Below are 7,826 nucleotides of genomic sequence, written 5' to 3'. Positions count from 1 at the left end.
TCTACGTGTTTATCTAGCTTTTCTATTTCTATGTTAGTTTTGTCAATGACCTCCAATTAGAGGCAGCTGGTTGTTGTCTCTAATTGGAGGCCATATTTAGTTGGGTTTGTTTTCACTTGTGTTTGTGGGTGTTTGTTTCCGGTATAGTCTGTGCACCTTACTGGACTGTTTTCGTCGTTTGTTTTGTTTAAGTGTTTTTTCCTTCAATAAATAAGAAGATGGTCAATATACCCGCTGCATTTTGGTCCACTCATTACGACGACCGTGACAGAACCACCCACCAAAGAAGGAGCAAGCAGCGGAGGAAGGAGCAGCAGGTGAGCTACTGGGAGGAAATATTAGATGGAAAGGGACCCTGGAGGCAGGCTGGGGAGTACCAGCGACCGAAGGAGGAATTGGAGGCAGCAAAGACAGAGCGACGGAGGTATGAGGCATTATATCCTCCATTTCAGGAGGTGAGGAGGCAGCCCCAAAAACTTTTTTGGGGGGGGGCACACGGGTAGTTTGGCTGGGCCAGGGGTGAGCCCTGAGCCAACTCCCCGTGCTTATTATGGGGAGCGTTTGGCGTGGAGAGCACCGTGCTATGCGGAAGTGCGCACGGTCTCGCCCATCCGCACGCACAGTCCGGTGCTGTCGATACCAGCACCCCACAAGTGCCATGTTAGAGTGGGCATCCAGCCAGGAAGGAGTATGCCTGCTCAGCACATCTGTCCACCAGTGCGTCTCCTAGGCCCAGGCTACCCTGCGCCTGCTCTACGCACGGCAGCCATCATTCCTCAGCACAGCCCAGTTCGCCCTGTGCCAGCACTCCGCCCGTGCAGGGCTACAGTGACAACTCAGCCAGGACGTGTTGTGCAGGCTGTGCGCTCTAGACCTCCAGTGCGTCTTCAAGATCCAGTGTATCCTGTTCCTGCTCCTCGCACTAGCCCTGTGGTGCGTGTTACTGTTCTGGCGCCTCCAAAGCCAGCCCGACGCATCAGGCCTCTAGTGCGCCTGCCCAGTCCAGTACGTCCTGTTCCTGCTCCTCGCACTAGCCCTGTGGTGCGGGTTACTGTTCTGGCGCCTCCAAAGCCAGCCCGACGCATCAGGCCTCTAGTGCACCTGTCCAGTCCAGTACGTCCTGTTCCTGCTCCTCGCACTAGCCCTGTGGTGCGTGTTACTGTTCTGGCGCCTCCAAATCCAGCCCCACGCATCAGGCCTCTAGTGCGCCTGCCCAGTCCAGTACATCCTGTTCCTGCTCCTCGCACTAGCCCTGTGGTGCGTGTTACTGTTCTGGCGCCTCCAAAGCCAGCCCCACGCATCAGGCCTCTAGTGCGCCTGTCCAGTCCAGTACGTCCTGTTCCTGCTCCTCGCACTAGCCCTGAGGTGCATGTCACTAGTCTGGCGCCCCCAAAGCCAGCCCCATGCATCAGGTCTCTAGTGCGCCTGCCCAGTCCAGTATGTCCTGTTCCTGCTGCTCGCACTAGCCCTGAGGTGCGTGTCAATAGTCTGGCGCCTCCAAAGCCAGCTCCACGCATCAGGCCTTCAGTGCGCAGTTCCAGTCCAGAGCTTCCGGCGACAGTTCCCTGTCCAGAGCTTCCGGCAACAGTCCCTGTCCAGAGCTTCCGGCGACAGTTCCCCGTCCAGAGCTTCCGGCGACACTTCCCCGTCCAGAGCTTCTGGCGACAGTTCCCTGTCCAGAGCTTCCGGCGACAGTTCCCCGTCCAGAGCTTCCGGCGACAGTTCCCCGTCCAGTGCTTCCGGCGATGTCCTACAGTCCGGAACCGACAGAGACGGCCTACAGTCCGGAACCGGCAGAGACTGCCTACAGTCTGGAGCCTGCAGAGACGGCCTACAGTCCGGAGCCTGCAGAGACGGCCCAGGGTCCGGAGCCTGCAGAGACGGCCCACGGTCCGGAGCCTGCAGAGACGGCCCACGGTCCAGAGCCTGCAGAGACAGCCCACAGTCTGGAGCCTGCAGAGACGGCCCACAGTCCAGAGCCTGCAGAGATGGCCCACAGTCCGGAGCCTGCAGAGACGGCCCACAGTCCGGAGCCTGCAGAGACGGCCCACAGTCCGGAGCCTGCAGAGACGGCCCACAGTTCGGAGCCTGCAGAGATGCTCCTCAGCCCAAGGTCTCCAGTGACGCACCTCAGCCCGAGGTCTGCAGCGACGCACCTCAGCCCGAGGTCTCCAGCGACGCACCTCAGCCCGAGGTCTCCAGCGATGCACCTCAGCCCGAGGTCTCCAGCGACGCACCTCAGCCCAGAGCCTTCAGCAGTGGTCTACAGCCCTGAGCCTTCAGCGGGGGTGGGCAGGTTAGAATGGGGACTAAGGCCGGAGCCAGAACCACCTCCGTAGTTGGAGGATGGGGGGGGGGGGGGGTGTAGCACGGGAGCCGTCATTGACGGTGGCCACCCTCCCTTCCCTCCCTTTATGTTTGGGGTTATTTTTTGTGGGGTTTTTGTTTTGAGGTGCATTCGGGGTCTGCACCTTTGGGGGGGGGGTACTGTCACATCCTGACCAGTAAAAGGGGTTATTTGTTATTGTAGTTTGGTCAGGGCATGGCAGGGGGTGTTTGTTTTGTGTGTTTCGGGGTTTTTGGTTTATGTTCTATGTTATCTATTTCTATGTGTTTATCTAGCTTTTCTATTTCTATGTTAGTTTTGTCAATGACCTCCAATTAGAGGCAGCTGGTTGTTGTTGTCTCTAATTGGAGGCCATATTTAGTTGGGTTTGTTTTCACTTGTGTTTGTGGGTGGTTGTTTCCAGTATAGTCTGTGCACCTTATTGGACTGTTTTCATCGTTGGTTTTGTTTAAGTGTCTTCTCGTTAATAAAGTAAAGAAGATGATCAATATACCCGCTGCATTTTGGTCCACTCCTTACGACGACCGTGACATGGACAGTCAACAGCTCTCTCCCTATCATATACATTATCACTGACAGTCCCCAGCTCTCTCCCTATCATATACATTATCGCTGACAGTCTGACATCCAGGTACTGTCCACCACTACTGCTCCCATCAGAGAGCAGACACACTGAGGGAATTTACTAGTTTGTTTGTTTGGATGTCTTTTAGCCTTCAAAGGTTGCTAATCTTCCAAGAGTCTATAAAGTATAACATCCCTGCCCTGTAAAACCCACTACAGCTTCTGCCAAGAGGTTTGAGCCTGTTTGGCGCAGCTGCTTATATGGGCATCTCCTCATTGCCCTGGGCTATGTTTCTGGTTTGAGTCCAGTGTTTCCAAACTGCATCCCAAATGGCACCATATTCCCTATATAGTGTACTACTTTGACTTGAGCCCTATTCCCTATATAGTGTACAACTTTGACTAGAGCCCTATTCCCTATATAGTGTAATACTTTGCCTTGAGCCATATTCCCTATATATTGTACTGCTTTGACTAGAGCCCTATTCCCTATATAGTGCACTACTTTGCCTAGAGCCCTATTCCCTATATAGCGTACTGCTTTGACTAGCGCCCAAAGGCCCTGTTCAGAAGTTGCGCATTATACAGTATAGGGAATACAGTGCCATTTGAGACACAGCCCAAATCCACAGACAACCCCCCCTTCCCCACGCATTACAGTTGAACAAAATGGAGGGTACTACAGGTGTAGAGTATCACTCCTTGAAGTACCCTACGTAGTACTGTACTGGCCATGATATGGTGCTTTAAACCTGATCTGAGAAGCACATCATTCCCATGCCACTGCTCACTACTAGCGCCAAGCTCCTTGTGCATAGGGTCCAGGGCAGAGCTGGAGCTTGAACACTCACATTTCCAGAGCTGGGCAGATTTCCATTCAGGGAAATGAGAGGCTATAGAGGCCAATGGACTACAAGTTGGAAGTTATGAAATTATGAAACTTGGCTCTAGGAGGACCCTATATAATTATGTATTACGATAACATAGATAGGTCAACCACATTGAATGCATTGGTTACTTGCCTGTCAAAGTGCAAGATTGTATTGATAGGTATCCAAGCAGTGCATGTAGAGGCAGACTACTGCATGGCTATTTGACCAAGAAGGAGAGTGATGCAGTGCTGTATCACATGACCTGGACTCCCCAATCACCCCACCTCAACTCAATTGAGACGTAGGTAGGGGATGTTGAGAGAAGCAGGTGAGTGAGGGCTGGTAGGGGATGCTGAGAGAAGCAGGTGAGTGAGGGCTGGTAGGGGTTTGCTGAGAGAAGCAGGTGAGTGAGGGCTGGTAGGGGTTTACTGAGAGAAGCAGGTGAGTGAGGGCTGGTAGGGGTTTGCTGAGAGAAGCAGGTGAGTGAGGGCTGGTAGGGGTTTACTGAGAGAAGCAGGTGAGTGAGGGCTGGTAGGGGATGAAGCTGGCTGATCGCTGCTGCCTCACCTGATATGAGCAGGAAAGTGAAGCAGATATTTTTAGACCTGCTCATACAAAAGACTAGAGACTGTTGCTTAAATTCAACTAAATGTGGAGAGGGGAAAACTAGAGGAGAGGGGAGAGCTGGAGGAGAGAGGGAAGAGCTGGAGGAGAGAGAGGAGAGCTAGAAAAGAGGGGAGAGCTGGAGGAGAGGGGAGAGCTAGAAGAGAGGGGAGAGCTAGAAGAGAGGGGAGAGCTGGAGGAGAGGGGAGAGCTAGAAGAGAGGGGAGAGCTGGAGGAGAGGTGAAGTAGCTAGAATAGAGGGGAGAGCTGGAGGAGAGCAGGGAGAGCTAGAAGAGAGGGGTGAGCTAGAAGAGAGGGGAGAGCTAGAAGAGAGGGGAGAGCTGGAGGAGAGGGGAGAGCTAGAGGAGAGCTAGAAAAGAGAGCTGGAGGAGAGGGGAGAGCTAGAAGAGAGGGGAGAGCTGGAGGAGAGGGGAGAGATAGAAGAGAGGGGAGAGCTGGAGGAGAGGTGAAGTAGCTAGAATAGAGGGGAGAGCTGGAGGAGAGGAGAGAGCTAGAAGAGAGGGGAGAGCTGGAGGAGTGCAGGGAGAGCTAGAAGAGAGGGGAGAGCTAGAAGAGAGGGGATAGCTGGAGGAGAGGGGAGAGCTGGAGGAGAGGGGAGAGCTAGAAGAGAGGGGAGAGCTAGAGGAGAGCTAGAAGAGAGAGCTGGAGGATAGGGGAGAGCTAGAAGAGAGGGAAGAGCTAGAAGAGAGGGGAGAGCTGGAGGAGAGGTGAAGTAGCTAGAATAGAGGGGAGAGCTGGAGGAGAGCAGGGAGAGCTAGAAGAGAGGGGAGAGCTAGAAGAGAGGGAAGAGCTAGAAGAGAGGGGAGAGCTGGAGGAGAGCGGGACAGAGGGGAGAGCTAGAAGAGAGGGGAGAGCTAGAGGAGAGCTAGAAGAGAGAGCTGGGGGATAGGGGAGAGCTAGAAGAGAGGGGAGAGCTGGAAGAGGGGGAGAGCTGGAGGAGAGCGTGAGAGAGGGGAGAGCTAGAGGAGAGCTAGAAGAGAGAGCTGGAGGATAGGGGAGAGCTAGAAGAGGGGGGAGAGCTGAAGGAGAGGGGAGAGCTAGAAGAGAGGGGAGAGTTGGAGGAGAGCAGGGAGAGCTAGAGGAGAGCTAGAAGAGAGAGCTGGGGGAGAGGGGAGAGCTAGAAGAGAGGGGAGAGTTGGAGGAGAGCAGGGAGAGCTAGAGGAGAGCTAGAAGAGAGAGCTGGGGGAGAGGGGAGAGCTAGAAGAGAGGGGAGAGCTGGAGGAGAGGGGAGAGCTAGAAGATAGGGGAGAGCTGGAGGAGAGCGGGGAGAGAGGGGAGAGCTAAAAGAGAGGGGAGAGCTAGAGGAGAGCTAGAAGAGAGGGGAGAGCTAGAAGAGAGGGGAGCACTAGAAGAGAGGGGAGAGCTGGAGGGGAGGGGAGAGCTAGAAGAGAGGGGAGAGCTGGAGGAGAGCGGGGAGAGCTGGAGGAGAGAGGGAAGAGCTGGAGGAGAGAGGGGAGAGCTGGAGGAGAGTGGGAGAGCTGGAGGAGAGAGGGGAGAGCTGGAGGAGAGCGGGAGAGCTGGAGGAGAGAGGGGAGAGCTGGAGGAGAGATGGGAGAGATAGAGGAGAGAGGGGAGAGCTAGAGGAGAGAGGGGAGAGCTAGAGGAGAGAGAGGAGAGCTAGAGAGGAGAGGGGAGAGCTAGAAGAGAGGGGAGAGCTAGAGGAGGGAGCTGGAGGAGAGGGAAGAGCTAGAGGAGAGGGGAGAGCAGGGGGAGGAAGGTAGGAACTTCTTTCACTGTTTCCTATGGCCTTCTTAACTTCTATGGGCTACGTGGGACGCTAGCGTCCCACCTGCGGGACACAGCCAGTGAAATATCAGGGCAGCAAATTCAAAAACAACAAAATGTCATAAATCAACTTTCTCAAACAAACTACTATTTCACACCATTTTAAAGATACACTTCTCGTTTTAGATTACATTTGAGTCATTTAGCAGATGCTCTTATCCAGAGCAACTTACAGTAGTGAATGCATACATTTAATTTCATGCATTCTTTATTTTTTTTGTACTGGCCCCCCGTGGGAATCGAACCCACAACCCTGGCGTTTCACACACCATGCTGGCGGTGCAAACACCATGCTCTACCAACAAAGCCACAGGGAAGCCTCTTTCATGTAACCCCATTGTCCGATTTCAAAAAGGCTTTACAGCGAAAGCAAAACATTACATTATGTTAGGAGAGTACATAGACAAAAATAATCACACAGCCATTTTCCAAGCAAGGACATGTGTCAATAAAACCCAAAACACAGCTAAATGAAACACTAACCTTTGACGATCTTCATCAGATGACACTCCTATGACATTATGTTACACAATACATGTATGTTTTGTTCGATAAAGTTCATATTTATATCCAAAAACAGCATTTTACATTGGCGCATGATGTTCAGAAAATGTATTCCCACCAAAACGTCCGGTGAATATGCACATCAATTTACAAAATACTCATCATAAATGTTGACAAAATATATAACAATTATTTAAAGAGTTATAGATATACTACTCCTGGATGCAACCGCTGTCAGATTTTAAAATAGCTTTACGGAGAAAGCACATTTATCAATATTCTGAGTACATAGCTCAGCCATCACGGCAAGCTATTCAGACACTGTTAGTCACTCTCACTCAGATATCGGTTGATTATGACATACAGTACCAGTCAAAAATTTGGACACACCTACTCATTCAAGTGTTTTTCTTTATTTTTACTATTTTCTACATTGTAGAATAATAGTGAAGACATCAAAACTATAAAATAACAGATATGGAATCGTGTATCTTATTATTGCTTGTTATAGCCTAATGTTAGCTAGCTAACATTGAACCTGGTTGGTAAGCTACATGCATTTTGCAAGCATCCATTTTAATACTGCGACAACTGTTAGCCAGTTAGCTTGTGTGCTTGACTGCTGTTGTTAGGACAGAACGCTCGGATCAACCCTTAAAGAGATTGGTGGAGCTAAAGCTTAAGAGGGTGTGAGCGATACTGAATGGGTGTAGACAAAGAAGAGCTCTCCAGTAGGTACCAAAACATTCAAAGGCCATTTTCTCAAAAGTGAGGTTACAGTTTTATCAACGTTCAAAGCAGAATTACTTTGCCATTGTTCATCGAATGCATTGTATGATATACAATTTTGTAGCTCTGTGTCTCTGCTTTTATCCAATGTAAAATGTTGCTACATAAGACCGATTCAAAGCGGTCGGTCACAAATGTTATCTTCGCAGCCATGAGGTGGACCCCTAAATTGTTATGCCTGCGAGGTTGGGGGTCAACCAAATCTCGTGGAGGGCCCCCAGAACGCTAGAGTCGGCTCTGTGTGTGTATTGTGAGCTGTAAGAGGGTGTTTAATATGGGATTTCAGAAGAAAGAATGAAAAACGTGGGCCTCCTGCACTATTAAATGCTCAATGCCACGCC

This window comes from Salmo salar, chromosome 11, assembly GCF_965601325.2.
Source record: "Salmo salar chromosome 11, fSalSal1, whole genome shotgun sequence".
NCBI classification, from domain to species: Eukaryota; Metazoa; Chordata; class Actinopteri; order Salmoniformes; family Salmonidae; genus Salmo; species Salmo salar.
This window is presented reverse-complemented; position numbering follows the sequence as displayed.